Source organism: Molossus molossus, unplaced genomic scaffold (genome assembly GCF_014108415.1).
Source record: "Molossus molossus isolate mMolMol1 unplaced genomic scaffold, mMolMol1.p scaffold_m16_p_9, whole genome shotgun sequence".
NCBI lineage: Eukaryota > Metazoa > Chordata > Mammalia > Chiroptera > Molossidae > Molossus > Molossus molossus.
Window position 1 is genome coordinate 98,400,567 of NW_023425403.1, and position 22,118 is coordinate 98,422,684.

Here is a 22,118-nt window from a genome sequence, read left to right on the forward strand (position 1 = left end):
ATGTAATCTTTCAATACTGAATAAGGAAGATACAAATTTTGAACAGACTGATAACTACTAACCAAATCTAATCAGTAATTCAAAAGCTCCCAACAAACAGAAGTCTTGTATCAGGTGGCTCCACAGGTGAATTTTAGCAAGCATTCAAAGAAGGATTAATACCTATTCTTCTCAAACTACTCCAGAAAGTTGTAGAAGAGTGAGTCCTCCCAAACTCATTTTATGAGACCAACATTACCCTGATTACTAAACCAGACACTACCAAAAAAGCCCCTCAAAAACAAAATCAAACTTTATAGGCCAATATTCTTGATAAACACAGATGCAAAAATTCTCAACAAAATATTTTCAAACCGAATTCAGCAATATATTTAAAAGAGTATACACCATGATTAAGTGGGATTTATTCCTGGGGTGTAAGATTGGTTCAATATCTGCAAAACAATTATTGTGATACAGCACATAAACAAAATGAAAGATAAAAATCATATAATCATATCAATAGATATGGAAAACATTTGACAAAATCCAACATCCATTTATTATAAAATCTCTCAGCAAAGTGAGAATAGAGGAGACACACCTCAATATTACAAAGGCCATATATGACAAACCCACAGTTAATATAATAATCAGTGGTGAAAAGACAAAGTTTTTTTTTTTTTATGATCAAGAACAAGACAAGGATATTTACTTTCACAACTTTTATTTAACATAGTATTGGAAGTCCTAGCTAAAGCAATCAGATAAGAAAACGAAATAAAAGGCAGCCAAATTGGAAGAAAGAAAGTTGTCATTACTTATAGATGACTTAGTGCTATATAGAGAACTCTAAAAATTCCACCAAAAAATTATTAGAACTGATACATGAATTCAGTTAAGAATAAGAACACAAAAATAATGTACAGAAATTGATTGTACTTAAAAATTTTTTTAAATGTTTTTTTTTAAATTTATTTTAGAGAGAGAGGAAGGGAGAGAGAGAGAGAGAGAGAAACAGCAATGTGAATGAGAAATATCTGTTGGCTACCTCCTGCACACCCTCTACTGGGGAATGAGCCTGCAACCTGGGTGTGTGCCCTGACTGGGAATTGAACCAGAACCTCTCAGTCCATGAGATGATGCCCAATCCACTGAGCCAAACTGGCTGGGCTGATTGTACTTTTATACATTAATTATGAGCTATCAGAAAGAGAAATTAAGAAAACAACCCTATTTACAATGATCTAAAGAGTAACATATCTGGGAATAAATTTAACCAGGAAAGCAAAATACATGTTCTCAGAAAACTATGAAATTGAAGAAAGAAAGTGAAGAAGATACAAATAAGTGGAAGGACATATCATGCTCATGGATAGGAAGAATTTACATCATTAATATATCCATACTGGTCAAAGCAATGTAGTTATTTAGTACAATCTCTATGAAAATACCAATGGTCCAGAAAACTCCAGAAGAAAACATAGGCAGTAAAATTTCTGACATTTCTTTAAGCAATTATTTTTCTGATATATCTCCTCAGGCAAGGGAAACAAAACAAAAATAAACAAACTTAAAAGCTTTTATGCAACAAAGGAAACCGTCAATAAAACAAAGACCACCTACTGAATGGAAGAAGGTATTTGTCAATGATACATCTAATGAGGGGTTAATATCTAAAATTTATAAAGAACTCATACAACTCAACACTAAAAATACAAATTATTGACTTAAAAATTCTGCAGAGGACTTAAATAGACACTTCTCCACAGAGGACATACAGATGGCCAACAGACTAATCATCAGAGAAATGCAGATGAAAACCACAGTGAGATATCAGTACACACCTGTCAGAATATCCCTAATCAGTAAATCAAAACAAGTATTGGTGAGGATGTAGAGAAAATGGAACCCTCATGCACTATAGTGGGAATGTAGATTGGTGTAGCCATTATGGAAAACAGTATGGAGGGTCCTCAAAAAAATAAAAAATGGGACTTTTTTATGAGCCAGCAATTCTACTTCTAGGTATATATTCAAAGAAACCCAAAACACTAATTTGAAAGAACATATGCACTCCTATGTTCATTGTAGTGTTATTTACAATAGTCAAGATATGGAAGCAACCTAAGTGCCCATCAATAGATGAGTAGATTCAAAAGCAGTGGTACATGTACACAATGGAATATCACTTGGTCATATACAAGAATGGAGTTTTACCACTTGAGACAACATTGGATGGACCTAGGGGGTATTATGCTAAGTGAAATAAGTCATACAGAGACAGACAAATATCACGTGATTTCACTTATAAATGGAATCTAAAGCACAGATTAAACAAAAGAGAAACAGACTTATAGATATAAAACAGACTGGTGATTGCCAGAAGAGAGGGGAGTTGGAGAGCTAGGTGAAAAAGATGAAAGGATTAAGAAGTACAAATTGGTAGTTATAAAATAGTCACAGAGATGTAAAGTACAGCATAGGGAATATAGTCAGTAATATTGTAATTACTATGGTGCCAGGTGGGTACTGGGCTTATCAGGGTGATGACTTCATAACATATAAATGTCTAACCACTATGTTGTATACTTGAAACTAACACAAAATAATATTGTTTGTAAACTGTAATTGGAAAATGAAATTTAAAAATAAATTATTTAAAAAATACTAATCCACTTTTTGTAGAACTAGAACATACCACTTAAAATTTAAATGGTACAAAAAAGATTCTGAATAGCAGTCTTGAGAAAGAACAAATTTGGAGGTATCACACTACCTGATATCAAGTTATACTTCAAAGCTATAGTACTCAAAACAATGTGGTACAGGCATCAAAACAGACACATTGATTAATGAAACAGAATAGAACTCAGAAATAAACTTATGCCTATTTGGTCAATTAAAGTATGAAAAAAGGGAGCAAGAACATATAATGGTGTAAAGGTAGTCTCTTCCATAAATGGTGTTGGGAAAACTGAGCAGATACATTTAAAAAATGAAATGACCAATTTCTTATACCATATTAAACACACACACACACACACACACACACACACACACACAACCTTAAAATAGATTAAGAACTTACATATAAGACACCTAAACCCTGAAACACCTAGGAAAAAACATAAGCAGTAAACTTTTTTTTTAGTCCTCACCTGAGGATATTTCTCCATTGATTTTTTTCAGATCGAGTGGGAGGGAGGGAGTGACAGAGAGAGAGAAACATTGATGTGAGAGGGATACATCAATTGGTTGCTTATCGAATGACCCTGACTGGGGCTGGGGATCAAACCCGCAACTGAGGTATGTGCCGTTGACTGGGAATCAAACCTGAGACTCTTTGGTCTTCAGGCTGACGTTCTAACTGCTGAGCCAAACTGGCCAGGGCAGCAGTAAACTTTTTGATACCACTCTTAGGAATATTTATTTGGATATGTCTCCTTGGGCAAGGGAAACAAAAGAAAAAATAAAAGCGACTACATCAAACTAAAATTTTTTTTTGCTGTAAAAAAAATCATCAACAAAATGAAAAGACAACCTACTTGAATGGGAGAAGTTATTTGCTAGTGATACATTGACAAGAGGTTAATATCCAAAATATATAAGGAACTCATACAGCTTAACACCAGAAAACCCAAATATTCTGATTAAAAATGGGCAGAGGACCTGAATAAATATTTCTCCAAAGAGGACATACCAACGGCCAATAGACAAATGAAAAGATGCTCAATGTCACTAATCATCAGGGAAATGTAAATTAGAAGGTTTCTTAACCTCAACAAGATATTGCCTCATACCTGTCAGAATTGGTATCATATATTAATCTACAAACAACAATAGTTGGTGAGGATGTTTTGAAAAGGGAATCTTTGTGTGTTGTTCATGGGATTGTAAATTAGTGCAGCCAGTATGAAAACTAGTCATGAAAATCCTTTTAAAAATTAAAAATAGAACTACTTTATGACCCAGCAATTCAACTTTTGGGGATTGGTCTGAAGAAAACAAAACAGTAATTCAAGAAGATACATGCATCTCTATGTTCATTGCAGCATTATTTACAATAGCCAAGATATGGAAATAACCTGAGTGTCCATCGATAGATGAATGGATAAAGAATAAGTGGTATATGTACATAATGAAATATTACTAGGCCATAAAAAGGAATGAAAATGTTACCATTTGTGACAACATGGCTGGACCTAGAGGGTATTATGCTAAGTGAAATAAGTAAGAAAAGGAAAGGCAAATACCATATGATTTCACCTATATGAGGAATCTGAGAATCAAAATAAACAAAACAGAAACATACTCAGATATGGAGAACAAACTGATGTTTGCCAGATGGGAGGGGGTTTGGGGGATGGGTGACAAAGGTGAATGGATTAAGATATACAAATTCCCAGTTATCAAAATAGTCTCAGGGATGTAAACTACAGCATGGGAATATAATCAACATTGTTGTAATAACTATGTATGTTATCAGGTGGGTACTAGAGTTATCAGGGTGATCTTTTTGTAAGGTATATAAATGTCTAATCATTATGTTGTATCCCTGAAACTAAAATAATGTTGTATGTCAACTGTAATTGTAAATAAATTAAAAAAGATAGAGTATTTGGATCCACTTATTTGTGGAGTATAATGAACAAAACAAACTGATGAACAGAATGGACCCAGAGATATGGATTTGAGGTAGAGACTGACAGACCTCAGAAGAAGGGGTGAGGGGGGAGGGAAGAGATAGACCACAGAACTTATATGCATGTATGCGTAACCAATGGACATAGACAACTACTCTGGGGGAGGGGCAGCGCGGGATCGGGAGGAGGATGTCAATGAGCGAAAAAGGAGAATCATTTGTAACAAAAATAAATTAATTAATAAAAAAAGTATTTTATATTTCAACTAGTAGTTTGCAGTTATTCTTAGGGCTACATATATTTATTTTAAAGTAACAGTTCTTTACTTCAGAACAACCACATGGACTGTGAAGGTATCCCAATGTTCACTTTGCACCCCTTCCACACACAGTTTGATTGCCTCCTGGGTTCACATAGTGTTCATCACAGTGAACATCCACTCTGTGCCTGCAGCAGTGACAATGACCCACTCACCACACTGAATGATTTCAGCCCTCACGGAGTGTGCTGCTCACATTATGTAGTTTTCTTTGCTTGGGTGGTTCTATCTTCTTGCATTCATTGTGAAAGGAATGTCTTTGCCACCCAGCAGTGATGTTGCCTTATTTATGAAATATTTTTTCCAGAAAAGAAATTGTATAGGACTGAAATACCCAAACTTTGTAATGTGTGGACTGAATTTAATAAACCAACTCTAAGGAGACATTTTAGATACAATTTGGGACAATTGAATATATTAAGAAATAATATTATGGAATTATTACTTTCCTTAGGAGTGATAATGAATCTGTTTTCATGTTAAATTTAGGTTTTTATGTGCTGGAATCAACTCTGAAATATTTACAGGTAAAGTAATATAAAGTCTGGGATTGGCCTAAAACACTGTGGCCTGTATGAGGAATGGATGGAACAAGCACGGCAAAGTGGTGACAGCAGTTGCAGCCACGCCATTTTGACCACTTTCTTGACTTTTGTGTGTGTTTGAAACTTTTTCCATAATAAAAGCTAAAAAATATTTCATTATATGTTTTTTAAACTTTCATTTTACTAAATAGAAGCTAAAATCAGGGGTTGTATAGTTCAGTACTGACTCCTGCAGTTTAAGTGCCCTAGTTTAGGGAAGAGGCATTGCCCAGCCTACAAAAGTGCCTGGCTGGACCCCATCTGATTGTGCTCCTTCTGCAGGGCAGCATTGCCACCCACTCTGGGTTTCCCCGGGCGACCTCAAGCATGACTAAAGGAAGGATGAGCTCACAGAGCTAGCGGGCCTGGGATCAAACCACTTTTCATTTATGAGTATAATGATCTTCCGTAAGTATGATAAATATAATGATCTCATGTCATTTGTGCCTTCTCAATCTCATTTATAAACTGGGACTTATTTTGACGGTTAGAAATAATGCATAGAGAAAGTCTGTAGTGTATAGTTGATGTCTTATAAAGTGAAAATCATTACTAATAAAAAATCATTTCCTCCCCTGGGAAATAGTCCTTTGTCTTGCGGGACAGTAGTTACCCAACCAGAAGGCAGGCAGAAGAAGTGTTCCCTGGGAGTTTATCTTTGTCTAGGAGGAATGAGTCCTTCCTGCCTTTCACGGGGTCCCGCATCACCCTCAACTTCTACCCGTTACTCCTTCTATGCAAGTTTATTTATCAATCTGTCTTTAGGACTTGGGTTAAGAACTTGAAATACATGTTTATTTTAAACATGAGGATATTCAGCTGGTGTGGCTCAGCGGTTGAGCATTGACCCATGCACCAAGAGGTTGCTGGTTTGATTCCTGGTCAGGACACATGCCCAGGTTGTGAGCCTGATCCCCAGTGGGGGCCATGCAGGAGGGGACCAGTCGATGTTCTCTCTTATCAATGTTTTTGTCTCTCTCCCTTTCACTTCCTCTCTCTCTAAAAATTAATAAAGGAAAAAAATAATTTAAACGTGAGGATGTAGAAGGAAACTTAAAATGTCTGTAAGACATTTTTTTAAATTTTTATTATTGGGTGTTTTATTTTGTTATTTTGGGATCTGATGCCTTAAGGCCACATGGCTAATCAAATAGCAATCACCTAAGTATCCTGGTTCCTTGACTGGGGGCTCTGTTCCCTAAAATGGGAATCTGCTCCTTGCAAAGTGTAGGCAAATAATGATAATAATAATAATAATAAATAATTCCATGAATGAATATGTTTCAATAGTATTTTAATTATATATTTTTTGCTCATAAAAGTAACACAGTATGAACCCAGCTGGTGTGGCTCAGTGGACTGAGTGTCATCCCATGGACTGAAAGGTCCCGGTTTGATTTCTGGTCAGGGCACATGCCTGGGTTATGGGCTCGATAACTAGTGGGGGTCGTGCAGAAGGCAGCCGATCAATGTTTCTCTCTCACATTGATGTTTCTCTCTCTCTTCCTTTCTCTCTAAAAAAAAAAAAAATCAATAACATATATTTAAAAATAAAATTAAATAAAATGTATTAGCCTAAAAAAAGTAGCACAATATGAAAATCTACCCAAGTTCATTTGTCTACTTCATATATACTTCTTCAGTTTTTAAAAATATGTATTTTTTATTTCATTTTGTTTATTCTAGTGACTTCCTGTGAGCTAGAGAGGTGGCAAATAATATATGTTGGATACAGAAAGGGCCAAGGTTAAGGACTTTATTCTATACACAAGAGCTCACTTTTACATCTATCCTTTCATTAGACTCAGGCTTTTCCGTGGGCAGATTGTAATCTATCCATTGATCTTGAAGTCACGCCTGGTTAATTTCCCAGCTGACAACTGCCACCCTTTGCCCTCCCCATGGGAATTTCCCAAGGGGAACCTGGCCAGCACTGACTCAGCCAGCCCACACCTCACCCAGTCTTCCAACAGCTGCCACTTCACCCACCTTGAGCACACTTGAAGGAAATCAAAAGTAACACCTTGTTGGGAAAGGGCTAGGCCTCTTGCCATAGATGATACTACCTCCCACTCAGCAGTTGGTATCTTGTTCATTTGGACTCACAGATTGGGTTGGGTTTCAAGGACCAGAACTCCGGGAAGAAACTCATTTCCTGGCGGTCTGTGAGAGTCTTGGAAGCAGAGCCTCTGAATCGCCCACTTCTGTGCTTGTGGATAACAACAGAGAGCCCAACACTCGTTCCTCTTCCACGGTGTCTACTTATTTTCTGAGTAAGTTTCTGAGGTCAGAGGTCTCAACTGAGAGCCTTTCATTGACTAGCAATGCTTCCCTGTTTTATTAGATTGAGATGGATGTTAATAAAAGCTTTTATTTATCAAGCCTATGCCAGGCATCAGGCACCGTGCTAAAAAAAAGTCAGTCAACAATTATAGAGAATACAGTTGTGAATAAAGCTCTCCCAATGCTCATAATCCACTGGGGTGATAGCCACTGAACAACTGTGCGTGATTACAAGGGTGCAAAGCCCTGTAAAGGGGAGTTTAGGGCACTTTGGGAGTCTATCACTGACATTATTTTATTCTCACAATAGCTCTTGGAGTTGGCAAGCTATCCCTCATTTTTCAGACAAGACAGTGATGTACATTTCTTAGTGAAAGGGAGTTCTGGGATTTGACTCATGATCTATCTAATGCCAAGGACTTGGTGGACTCCTACCCTGTACTTAATGCTCATATAGTAAACAAAACCACTCAGTGTGTTGGAAGAGCACATCTTCTACAAGCTTTGTTCACTCACATCATTGTTGTATTAGAACAGCGATTGTCAACACGTGTGCTGCAGCAATTTAATTTAATTTTTTAATATTAATATATTTATGTTACAGATGTTTCTGCCCCCCCCCCCACTGATTCCACCCATCCCCTCCCTCGCCACCCTGTACCCAGCTTTGTTGTCCATGTCCATTGTTCATGCATACATGCATATAAGTTCGGTGGTTTATCTCTCCCTCACCACCCCCTATTCTGGGGATTGTCAGTCTGTACCCCACTACCACGTCTCTGGGACTACCCTATTCCTCAGACTGTTATGTTCATTATATTCCACAAATAAGTGAGATCATATGATACTTGTCTTTCTCTGTTTGGCTTGTTTTCCTTAGGATAATACTCTCCATGTCCCTCCATGTCATCTCAAAGAATAAGAGATCTTTCTTTCTTACAGCTGCATAGTACTCCATTGTGTATATGTACCACTGCTTTTTTATCCATTCCTCTACTGATGGACTTTTGGGCTGTTTCTAGATCTTAGCTATTGTAAATAGTGCTGCTATAAACATGGGGGTACATATATTCTTTCTGATTGGTGTTTCAGGCTTCTTAGGGTATATTCCTAGAATTGGGATCACTGGGTCAAATGGCAGTTCAATTTTTAATTTTTTGAGGTAACACCATATTGTTTTCCTTAGTGGCTGCAGCAGTCTGCATTCCCATCAGAAGTGTACTAGAGTCCCCTTTTCTCCACACCCTCGCCAACACTTGTTGTTTGATGATTTGTTGATGGCGGCCATTCTGACAGGTGTGAGGTGATACCTCATTATTGTTTTAATTTGCATCTATTTGATGATTAGTGATGTTGAGCATTTCTTCATGTTTCTTAGCCATTTGTATGTCCTGTTTGGAGAAGTGTCTGTTTAGTTTCTCTGCCCATTTTTTAAATTGGTTTTTTTGTCTTCCTTTTGTTGAGTTGTATGAGCAGTCTATATATATTGGAAATTAACCCCTTATCTGATATATCATTGACAATTATGCTCTCCCATACAGTGTGTTGCCTCTCCATTTTTTTAAATTTTATATATTTTTTATTTTTATTTTTTATTGATTAATTTTTGTTACAGATGATTCTCCTTTTCTCCCCCACTGATTCCCCCTCCCTCTCCCCTCCCTGTCCCTTCCCCAGATTGTTGTCCAAGTCCACTGTTCATGCATACATGTGTATAAGTTCTGTGGTTCATCCCTCCTCCACCTCCCCACTCCTTAGGGGATTGTCAGTCTGTACCCCGCTTCCGCGTCTCTGGGACTACCCCATTCCTCAAACTGTTATGTTCATTATATTCCACAAATAAGTGAGATCATATGAAATTTGTCTTTCTCTGTTTGGCTTGTTTCACTTAGGATGATACTTTCCAGGTCCCTCCATGTAGTCTCAAAGGATAAGAGATCTTTCTTTCTTACCGCTGCGTAGTACTCCATTGTGTATATGTACCACAGCTTTTTGATCCATTTGTCTACTGATGGGCACTTGGGCTGTTTCCAGATCTTAGTGATTGTAAATAGTGCTGCTACAAAGATGGGGGCACATATACTCTTTTTTATTGTTGTTTTATGCTTCTTAGGGTATATTCCTCGAAGTGGGATCACTGGGTCAAATGGAAGATCAATTTTTAATTTTTTGAGGTGACACCATATTGTTTTCCATAGTGGCTGCACCAGTCTGCATTCCCACCTGCAGTCCCCTTTTCTCCACACCCTCGCCAACACTTGTTGTTTGATGATTTGTTGATGGCGGCCATTCTGACAGGTGTGAGGTGATACCTCATTGTTGTTTTGATTTGCATCTCTCTGATGATTAGTGATGATGAGCATTTCTTCATATGTTTCTTAGCCATTTGTATGTCCTGTTTGGAGAGGTGTCTATTTAGTTCCTCTGCCCATTTTTTAATTGGATTCTTTGTCTTCCTTTTGTGGAGTTGTATGAGTACTCTATATGTATTGGAAATTAACCCCTTATCTGATATATCATTGGCAATTATGCTCTCCCTTACAGTGGGTAGCCTTTCCGTTTTGATGATTGTATCTTTCGCTGTGCAGAAGCTTTAAAGTGGAAGCACATACCCTGTTCATGGATTGGGAGAATTAACATCATTAAAATGTCCATATTACCCAAAGCAATATACAGATTCAACGCAATCCCCATCAAAATACCAATGGCATACTTCACAGAATTAGAACAATTACTTCAAAAGTTCATATGGAACCAAAAAAGGCCTCGAATAGCCACAGCAATCTTGAAAAGGAAGAACAAAGTTGGAGGGATCACAATACCAGATTTCAGGATATACTACAAAGCCACTGTAATCAAAACAGCCTGGTACTGGCACAAGAACAGGTATATAGACCAGTGGAACAGAATAGAGAACCCAGAAATGGACCCAAGGCAATATGCTCAATTAATATTTGACAAAGGTGGCAAGAGCATATAGTGGAGTAAGGACAGCCTCTTTAATAAATGGTGCTGGGAAAATTGGACAGCTACTTGCCGAAAAATGAAACTAGACCATCAACTTACACCCTACACCAAAATAAACTCAAAATGGATAAAAGACTTAAATGTAACTCATGAATCCATAAAAATCCTAGAGGAGACTGTGGGCAACAAAATCTCAGACATCATACGCAGCAGAATTTTACTGACACATCACCTAAGGCAATAGAAACAAAGGAAGAAAATGAACACATGGGACTACATCAAACTCAAAAGCTTATGCCTCTCCATTTTAAAAAATTGTTTTATCCTCACCCAAGGACATTTTTCCTTTTTTCGTTTAAATTGAGTGGGAGGGAAAGAGAGTGAGAGAGAAACATCGAAGTGAAAGGGACACATCGAGTGGCTGCCACCCACACAACCCAACCAGGACCAGGGACAAACTGCAACTGAGATACGTGCCCTTATCGGAAACTGATACCCGGTCTCTCTGGACTGCAGGCCAATGCTCTAACCGCTGAGCAAAACAAGCCAGGTCAATTGCCTTTCCATTTTGATGATTGTATCTTTTGCTGTGCAGAAGCTTTTGAGTTCGATGTAGTCCCATGTGTTCATTTTCTTCGTTGTTTCTATTGCCTTAGGTGATTTATCAATGAAAATTCTTCTGCGTATGATGTCTGAAATTTTGTTGCCTACATTTTCTTCTAGGATTTTTATGGAATCATGCGTCACATTTAAGTCTTTTATCCATTTTGAGTTTATTCTTGTGTATGGTGTAAGTTGATGGTCTAGTTTCATTTTTTTTTGCATTTGCTGTCCAATTTTCTCAACACCGTTTATTAAAGAGGCTGTCTTTTTTACTGTATGCTCTTGCCACCTTTGTCAATATTAATTGAGCATATTGCCTTGGGTTCATTTCTGGGTTCTCTGTTCTGTTCTATTCTATATGCCTATTCTTGTGCCAGTACCAGGCTGTTTTGATTACAGTGGCTTTGTAGTACAACTTGAAATCTGGTAATGTGATCCCTCCTACTTTGTTCCTCCTTTTCAGGATTGCTGTGGCTATTTGAGGTCTTTTTGGTTCCATATGAAATTTTGAAGTATTTGTTCTGTACTGTGAAGTATGTCATTGGTATTTTGATGGGGATTGCATTGGATCTATAGATTGCTTTGGGTAGTATGGACATTTTAATGATGTTAATTCTTCCAATCCATGAACAAGGTATGTGCCTCCACTTTTTTATATTGTCCTCTATTTCATTTTTCAATGACCTGTAGTTTTCTGTAAATAGGTCCTTTATTTCTTTGCTTAAGTTTATTCCTAGGTATCTTAATTTTTTTGCCGCAATGGTAAATGGTATTGTTTTCTTAGATTCTCTTTCTGTGAGTTTATCATTGGTGTATAAGAATGCTCTCAATTTCTTGACGTTAATTTTGTATCCTGCTACTTTGCCAAATTCATTTAGTCTAGTAGATTTTTGATGGAGTCTTTGGGGTTTTCTATGTATAGTATCATGTCATCTGCGAATAATGACAGTTTCACTTCCTCTTTTGCAATTTGGATCCCTTTTATCTTTTCTTCCTCTCTGATTGCTGTGGCTAAGACTTCCAATGCTGTTAAATAAGAGTGGTAAAAGTGCGCATCCTTGTCTTGCCCTTGTTCTTAAGGTAAATGCTTTTAATTTTTGCCCATTGAGTATGATGTTGGCAGTATGTCTTTCATATATGGCCTTTATTATGTCGAGATATGATCCCTCTATTCTCAGATTGCTGAGTGTTTTTATCAGAAATGGGTGCTGGATTTTGTTGAATGCTTTTTCAGTGTCTATTGATGTGATCATATGATTTTTATCTTTAATTTTGTTTATGTGGTTTAACACATTTATGGATTTCATATATTGTACCAGCCTTGCATCCCTGGGATGAATCCCACTTTGTCATGGTGAAAAATTTTTTTGAGGTGTTGCTGGATTTGATTTGCTAGTATTTTGTTCAGAATTTTGGCATCTATGTTCATCAGGGATATTGGTCTGTAGTTTTCTTTCTTTGTAGTGTCTTTTTCTGGTTTTGGAATTAGAATTATGTTGGCCTCATAAAACGAGTTTGGATTTTATCCTTCTTCTTGAAATTTTTTTTTTTTTTATCCTCACCTGAGGACATTTTCCCATTTTTTGCACAGATAGAGTAGGAGGGAGAGAGAGGAAGAGCGAGAGAGAAACATCGACGTGAAAGGGACACATCGAGTGGCTGCCACCCGCACGACCAACCAGGGCCAGGGACAAACTGCAACCAAGGTACATGCCCTTAGCGGGAACCGAACCCGGTCTCTCCGGACTGCAGGCCGATGCTCTAACCGCTGAGCCAAACCGGCCAGGGCCTTCTTCTTGAATTTTTTGAAATAGTTCGAGGAAAATGGGTATTAGTTCTTCTTTGAATGTTCAATAAAATTTCTTCGTGAAGCCATCCAGGCCTAGGTTTTTGTTTGCTGGGAGAGTCTTTATTACATCTTCAATTTCTTATGTTATTGGTCTGTTCAAGTTTTCTATCTCTTCCTGGTTCAGTTTTGGGAGACTATGTTTTTCTAGAAATTTGTCCATTTCACTTATATTGTCTAATTTCTTGCCGTATAATTGTTCATAATATTTGTTAATGATTCTTTGTATTTCTGTGCTGTCAGTTATTATTTCTCCTCTTTAATTTCTGATTTTGTGTATTTGGGTTCTCTTTGTTTCTTGGTTGGTCTAGCTAAGAATCCATGAATCTTGTTATCTTTCTAAAGAACCAGCTCTTTATTTCATTGATCCTTTGAATTGTTTTTTTTTTTTTTTTTTGTCTCCGTGTCATTTATTTCTGCTGTGATCTTCACTATTTCCTTCCTTCTACTTGCTCTGGGGTTTTCTTTTTGTTTGATTTCTAGTTCTTTAAGTTGTGAGGTTAGATAATGTATTAGAAATTTTTCTTCCTTCATGAGGTAGGCCTGTAGTGCTATGAACTTCCCTTGCAGAACTGCTTTCTCTGCATCCCATAGATTTTGTGTTGTTGTGTGTTTGTTTTCATTGGTTTCCTGGAAGTTTTTAATTTCTTCCTTGAGCTCCATGGTAACCCATTTATTGTTCAATAACATGCTATTTAGCCTCCATGTTTTCAGATGTCTTTGCATGTACTTGTTGCAATTGATTTCTAGTTTTATGCCATTGTGATCTGAGAAGATGCTTGATATGATTTCAATCTTCTTGAATTGTAGAGATTTAGTTTGTGTCCTAAAATGTGGTGTATCTTTGAGAATGTCCCATGTGCACTTGAGAGGAATGTTAATTCTGTAGTTTTGGGGTGTAATTCTCTGTAGATATTTATTAAATCCATTTGGTCTAGTGCTTCATTTAGAGTCTATGTTTCCTTACTAATTTTTTGTCTAGAGGCTATATCCGGTGACATCAGCGCGGTGTTGAAGTCCCCTGCTATGATTGTATTGCTATCGGTATCTCCTTTGAAGTCTTCCAGTAGATTTTTAATTTATTTTGGTGTTCCTATATTGGGTGCATATATGTTCACCAAGGTTATATCTTCCTGGTGGATAGATCCTTTCAATATTATATAGTGGCCTTCTTTGTCTCTAGTTATGGTCTTCATTTTGAAATCTATTTGATGAGATATGAGTATTGCTGCCCTTTTCGTTTGCTTGTAAGATTTTTTTCCATCCCTTCACTTTCAACCTATGTGAGTCTTTTATTGTGAGGTGAGTCTCCTGTAAACAACATATAGATGAGTCATGATTTCTTATCCAATCAGCTACTCGGTGTCTTTTTATCAAATCATTCAATCCATTTACATATAAGGTGATTATTGATATGTACTTATTTATTGCCATTTTTGTTTAGTGTGGTTCTATTTTTCTTCCTATTTCTCTTGCTAAGTACAGCAGTCCTTTTAACATTTCTTGCAGTGCTGGTTTGGTGCTAATATATTCCCTTAGCCTTTTTTTTTTGTCTGGGAAGCTCTTTATTCGACCTTCTATTTTAAATGATAGCCTGCTGGGTAGAGTATTCTTCAATTCAGATTCTTGTTTTTCATGACCGTGATTTTTTTTTTTTTTTTTAATCCTCACCCGAGGACATTTTTCCATTTTTTGTTCAGATAGAGCGGGAGGGAGAGAGAGGAAGAGAGAGAGAGAGAGAAACATCGATGTGAAGGGACACATCGAGTAGTTGCCACCTGCACGGCCAACCAGGGCCGGGGACAAACTGCAACCGAGGTACGTGCCCTTAGCGGGAACCGAACCCGGGTCTCTCTGTACCTCAGGCCGACGCTCCAACCGCTGAGCCAAACCGGCCAGGGCTTCATGACCTTGATTACCTCATGCCATTCCCTTCTGGCCTGTAGTGTTTCTGTTGAGAAGTCAGCTGAGAGCCTTATGGGGTTTCCTTTGTAGCTAACCTGTTGCTTATGTCTCGCTGCTTTTAGGATTCTCTCTTTGTCTTTAATTTTTGGCATTTGATTTCTATGTGTCTTGGTGTGGGTCTGTTTGGGTTCTTCTTACTTGGGACTCTTTGTGCTTCTTGAACTTGAATGCCTTCTTTCTTCACCAAATTAAGGAATTTTTCTGTCACTATTTCTTCAAATATATTCTCTAACCCTTGCTCATTTTCTTCTTCTTCAAAGACGCCTATGGTGTGAATGTTACTACATTTACAGTTGTCCCACAGTTCTCTTAAGCTGTCTTCATGTCTTTTAATTGTTATTTCCTTTTGGTTTTCTGATTGGTTGATTTTTTCTGCCCTATCTTCTATTTCACTGATTCGGTCCTCAGCTTCCTCTACTCTGCTATTTAGTCCTTTTTTTTGTTCTTTATTTCTGTCCTGTCTTTCTTCCTTTCTTCTTGGTGGTTTTTAATTTTCAGCTGGTTGATTTTCAACATTTCTGTGTCTTTACTCATGGTGCTCATGTCCTTACACATGCTGTTGAGCTTCCTCAAGATCATGGCTCTGAATTCTAGTTCTGTTAACTTGCTTAACTGCACCTCATTTATCTCCTCTTCAGTAGAGGACTCTTGCTTTTTCATTTGGCTTTTGTTTCTGTGTTTCACCATTTTGGCTATCACAGTGGGCTTTGGAGCCTGCAAATTTTCCCTGTGGGTGTTGGTGTTCTGCTGTTTGTGGCTCCCTCTCCAGGGTTTCGATGAGCCAGGGAGGACCCATGTTACACACCACTTTCAAGTCTTACTTTCCTGGTTAAAATGGCTAGCCCAGAGAATGGTACAATTAACCACTAGCTTTTTGCCTGGAGACTATCAGTAGAGGTTACCTGAGGAACCTTGGCTTCTCAGTTGAATGAAAAACTCCCTCAGGTGCTCAGAGTAAGGGGATTTTTTTGAGGGTGGGACAGATGCTGGTTGTTAATGGGCCTCAATTAGCATTTCAATGGCTACTGGGTGGGGTTGGATCTCGGAGGGTGGGGCTGCTGCCTCTCCCCAGATCCCTGGGAAGGAGTAAGATGTCCACAGTTTTGCATGGCTGCAACACAGAAAAATCTCTGAGCTCCCTCCAAATTCTGAGTGACCCCACACAGTTCCAGTCCAGTCTGCCCTCCCTCTGCCAGAGTCCAAGGTAAGTGGCTGCTGCTATTTTAGCCTCTGTCCCAGCTCTGCACTGTGGAGCCGCTTGGGAGTATAACCCAAGGCCACTGCTCACAGCCAAGGCCACTGCTCACAGCTAAGGCTGATGCTGACCGTGGGCTCCCAGCCCCCCTCTTGTGTCTCTGCAAGCCTACCAGGATTGAATCAGTGACCTTAGTTATGTGGTCCTTCAAGCTGCATTTCTGTTGCCTTTTCCTGACGATTTATTTTTATTTTCGTTGTAATTCCAATTTGGTCCTGGGAGATGGTCTGAATCTATCTCTTCTAGTTTTTCCTGGTGGCTAGTAGTCTCAGTTACTCCGTGCCTTGGAATGTAGCCCTTGTGTTCTGCATAAGAGGATTTCCAGAGTGTGAGATAGATGCTGGTTATTAATGAGCCTCAATTTGCATTTCTTTGCCTCACCTGGGAAAGGCTGAATCTCCTAGGAGGGGGGTGGGTGCTGCTTTCCCCCACAGCTCTGGGAAGGAGCACAGTGGCCACTGTCCTTTGTGGCCGCAGCTCATCAAAAACTCTGAGTGTCCTCCAAATCCCGGGTGTTCCCACAGAGTTCCGGCCCTGTTGGCCCTCCCTCTTCTGTAGCTCCCAGGTTCCGGCCCTGTTGGCCCTCCCTCTTCTGTAGCTCCCAGGTGAGTGGCTGTGGCTATTTAGCACTGTCCTGGCTCTCTGCACTGTGGAGTGAGCTTGGTCTTTATTCCCCAAGGGCTCTGCTCACAGCTAAGACTGCTGCTGTCCATTGGCACCCAGGCCTGCCACCCTCTTGTGCCTCTGCAGATCCTACCAGTGTCCCTGGTTATATGGTCCTGTCCTGCTGCTTTTCTGTTGCTTTTTTCCAATGATTTGTCTTTATTTTCAGTTGTAATTCCTGTTTGGTCCTGGGAGATCATCTGCTTAGCTTCTATTCACTCCACCTCCATTTTCACATTCTCTATGCCTATCTTGTATACAGCTGGGTCGCACAGGCCTCTCTGGTGCCCCCACATCCTGCAGGTCCCGCAGGTAACTTTATCGCACTGTCCTTTTGGGGACCCGGCTCTGTGCCTATGTTATGGGCTACTGGGTCGCACAGGCCTCTCTGGTGGTTCAGCACCACACAGGCCCCGTGGGTAACTTGATTGCGCAGTTCCTGCTGGGTCAAACAGTCCTCTCTGGTGCTTTAGCACTCTGCAGGTCCCACGGGGGATTGGATGGCACAGTACCTGCTGGATCGCACAGGCCTCTCTGTTGCCCCCGACTATGCAGTTCCTGTGGGTGGGCAGCTGGATGGCACCAGTGTCTCTCGGGCCATGGCTTCCCACTGCTCTTGTGAGCTGTTGGACCGCACAGGCCTCTGTGGAGCCCCATGTCCAGCAGCTGGTAGCTGGGGAGTGCTGCTCCCCCATGGGGCTCAACTCCTGTTCAGCTTTTGCTGTAGTTTTTGGGGATGGGTCTCAGCTGCTGCTTTGTGCTTCTGTTGCCTGGGGATGGATGTCTGCTCTCCAGCCTCTCTTGTTGGGGGTATATCTGAACTCTGATCAGGCTGCTACTGTGGGGGCTAGTGCTGGGCTCCGGGCTGTCTGCGGCTTCTGAGACTGGCACCTTGGGAACTCCATTACTGTGCACTAGTCTGTGTTGACACAGAGTGTCCACTGGTCTGATGGTGCCAGGAGTGCTGGTGGGCTCAGGTTGCTGGGCCCTAGCCGCTCCCACTGCCTCCTCGCAGGGAAGACCTGGGATCTTCCAAAATAGTGGGACCTCCCCAAGGTGCAGGGAGAAGCACCCTGAAGGGCTGCTTACCATGGTAGCCGGCTGCTCCTGTCCACAGCACAGGAACCTTCTGCTCCATGGCTCTGCACTGGTCGGGTCTGGTCGTCCACCTTCGCATCCACTCGCACTCTCTCACACACTCGCTCACTCTCTCATGCACTCGCCTTCTCTCCGGTCCTTCCCACCGCCATCTTCTAAGTCACTGCAGCAATTTGAAAACATGCAATACTTGACTACTCAGTCTGGGACACTGACCTCTTCTTAGTTTGTCAAATGAAAAAAATGACAATAGCCATGGCCAGGTGGCTCATTTGGTTGGAGTGTCATCCTCTACCCCAAAAGTTTGCCCATCTGATTTCCGGTCAGAGCACATACCTAAGTTGTGGGTTCAATCCTCAGTTAGGGTATGCATGGCAGGCAACTGATCAATGTTTCTCTCACATTGATCTCTCTCTTCCCTCCTTTCCTCTCTCTTTAAAAATCAATAAGAATACATCCTTGGGTGAAGATTAAAAAATAAATAAATAAATAAAAGAAGACAACAGCCAACACAACAATAGCCATCCGATGTGAATATATCAAAACTATACCAATTTTTTTGTCAGATAGGCAAAAAAATATATACATCTTTTGATGTGCTGCAGAATTTTAGTAATTAGTTTATGTGTGCCATGAGATGAAAAAGTTTGAAAATCGCTGTATGAAAACATCAAATATTTTTACCCCTTGGAGAGGCTTCAAGGGACCTGTGAAACTGCAAATTTTAGGAGACGTGTGTGTATTTCTTGGAGAGTCCCTAAATAATACCATGTTCTCAGAGGGACCAATGACACTGAAAGTATAATAACCTTTGAGTTAGTTCATGTATCCCTAGCCCTGCTCCTGACCTTGGTCTCAGTCCACCCAGCAGGCAGCTGAACAAAACCAGTGCCACAAGAGGTGGGTGTTCACTGGTCCCCATATTTTCTCAAGGTATCGGTAGTGATGATCTAGAGTCCATCCATGTCTCAACCTTGCTTGTTCCCCATACTGCCAGGCCCCGTGGCTGGAGCAGGTAGATCAGCTGGTGCAGGTCTCTCCTAGGGCACTGAGCAACTTCCCAGGATGCCTCTCGCCCAGTGTCATTGGTGCCTGATAACGAATGCAGCATGTTGGCTGTGGCTTTGGTTTCCTGGGCTGCACTAACAAAGTACCTATACAACTCACAGGCTAAAACAACAGGAATATAGTCTCTCACAGCTCTGGGGGCCAGAAGTCTGCAATCAAGGTGTTGGAAGACCCATGATTCATCTGAAGGCTCCAGGGAAGACTCCTTTCTCGCTTATTCCTGGCTGCTGCTCATTGTTGGCAATCCTGGGGTATTCCTTGGCTTGTGGCTACATCATTCCAATTTCTGCTGCTTCACATAACTGTTTATCCTCTGTCTCTGTATCACTTGCAGACTTCTAATAAGGACACCATTATTGGATTTAGGGTCCACCCTAATCCAGTATTACTTCATTTTAACAATTACATCTGCAAAGACCCCATTTCCAAATCAGGTCACAATTTGAGGTTCTTGGGGGACATGAATTTGGGGGAGACACCATTCAACCCGTACAGATACATTCTTTGTCTTTTGCTAACAAAATAAATACTTCTCAGTAAAAGAGCAGTAGCATCAGAAGGTTTCTCAGTAGTTTACATACTAGTGTGAATAAATTTATCAGGTCTTTTTCCAAAAGCAGGCTTTTAAGATAGTAGGTATAAAGTTTCTGGGTACTTGGGGGTGTGGGGAAGGCAAAAGCTCCTCGCAACTGATGAGGTAAGCTGGAGACCCAAAGACAAGCTTTCTTCATTTTATAGTTTTGCTTAGGATAGGTCTTTATATGGAATGCATTTGTTTGGTGATACAGTCATTCTAAAAATATTGACTGTTTGATATGAGTGAAGAATTGTGGGGACAAGGAGTGAATCAGATGTGACCCCTGTACAAGGATATAAACAGGTTGAAGGCAGAAAGCAGCAATGTCCCACCTGCTGACCCCCAGGGTCCTAGTGGCACTGAGAGGTAGGAACACGTGTGCCTGTCTATCCCAGGAGTGGATCCAGCAAGGCCTCAGGACCTTGGAGGTAGCAGAACTAGCTTTCCAAAGATAGAAAGGTGGAGAAGCAGGAGTGAGGCAAGGGGAATAGCAGGACAAAGCCACCAAGTGGGGATCTCGGCATAAATGGGAAGTGGCACAGTGGGCTGAGCCTAGTGAGCATGAAGCAACTGGGTTGTAGGGGCCTTGAATGCCAGGCTAAGAAAGTAAGGCTGCAGATTTGACTTCAAGGGCCATGAGGAGTCACTGAGGGTACTGGAGCTATGAAAAACAGGATTAGGGTTGTGCTTCAACAAAGCTCACTGGGCTCTGGCTGGTGTAGCTCAGTTGGTTAGAATGTTGTCCCATATACCAGAAGGTATCAGGTTTGATTCCCAGTCAGGGCACATGCCCAGGTTGCAGGTTTGATCCCCAGTTGGGGCACATGTGGGGGGCAACCAATAGCTGTTTATCCCTCACATAGATGTTTCTCTCTCTGAAAATCAATTTAAAATAAATAAAAAGGATTATTATTACTATTATTTTTTAAAAGTCTCACTGGACAGCAGTGTGTATGATGGGAGGAAATAATGGATAGGGAGTTTCGAAGCCACAGAGGGGCTCCTGGGGAGAGGGGACCAGGACTGGAAACTAGATAGAGTCCATGTGAATGGGGCAAAAAAGTGGGTAAATAAGCATAAGACAGAATATGTAATGAGGGCAGGGTTGAGAAACTCACTGGATGATGCCAAGTGCTGTTGTTGTCTTTATTTTTAAGTTGGAAACATTACCCTAACAGTCATTTTTTTAAATCATGTTTTTGTTATGCAGTAGATTGCACACACAAAGGAATATAGGTAATGTATGTGTAAGTTATGAAGCACAATAGTCAAATAAACATCCTCAATCCTATCCGTTACCACTTACAATCACACCTCTGCCTGATTTCATTCCCCTGCTCCATCTTTAATTTTGTGTTGACTACTTTCTTTTTTTTATTGATGTTTTAGAGAGGGAGGAAGGGAGAGGGAGAGAGAAAAACATTGATGAGAGAGAGAAGTATCAACATTGATTGGCCGCCTCCTGCATTTCCTCCACCAGGGATGGAGCCTAAAACCCGGGCATGTGCCCTGACCGGGAATCAAACTGGTGCATGCATGGGTCAACACTCAGCCACTGAGCCACACCAGCTGGGCGTGTTGACTTTCTTGCCTTTTTCTTGTAATTTTATCATACCTGTTTGTTTGTATCTGTGAAATACTATTTTGTCTTGTTGATTTTGAGCTTTATAAAAATAGTATTGTACTGTATGTACTCTTTCTCTCTATACATGTGTTTAATCCAACAGTCTGTTTCTATAACTTATTCATGGTGGATGGTTTTGCCTTTCAAAGAAAAGGAAAAGACCATGGGTGTTACTTGTACATTGCCATTTCATGGGCAGAAGACACCTCTGGCTGGAGACTTCCCGAGAGGAAGATGTCGTGTGCTCCCCTGGAAAGCATTTCCGAGGAGCTGGCTTCACCTTCTCTCTGTTCCAGCCCTGCCCTGAAGAGCAGCTCTGCTGAATGGTAATGGAGGGGCAGGCACCACAGTAGCACTTTCTGTACCAGGAGGCTTCATAAAGGAAACTTGCTGGCTTAGAAACACCACCACCACCAACATTGATTTTGCTCACAAATCTTCAGTGGAACAGCTTGAAGCCTGAAACCATCTGCAGGCGCCTTCATTCACATTCTGGCACCAGGGCTGGGAAAACTCAAATTGTTGAAGGCTGGAACAGCTAGGCTCCTCAGGCAGCTCCCTCTCCATGTGGCTTCTCTACATATTCTTTCCACCATAGCTGCTTTGAAGGGTCAAGCTTTTTTTGTTGTTGTTAATCCTCA

The 22,118-nt window shown here is 40.3% G+C and overlaps 1 long non-coding RNA gene across 1 annotated transcript in view; it reads left to right on the forward strand.

The window, feature by feature from the left end:
• Nucleotides 1-22,118, forward strand: part of LOC118622799 — a 54,848-nt gene that overhangs the window by 26,200 nt on the left and 6,530 nt on the right. Inside the window, exons 3-5 of the long non-coding RNA XR_004958137.1 lie at nucleotides 5,434-5,471; nucleotides 5,811-5,936; nucleotides 7,637-7,801. This is a non-coding gene — a long non-coding RNA (uncharacterized LOC118622799). The remainder of the gene's footprint in view (nucleotides 1-5,433; nucleotides 5,472-5,810; nucleotides 5,937-7,636; nucleotides 7,802-22,118) is intronic.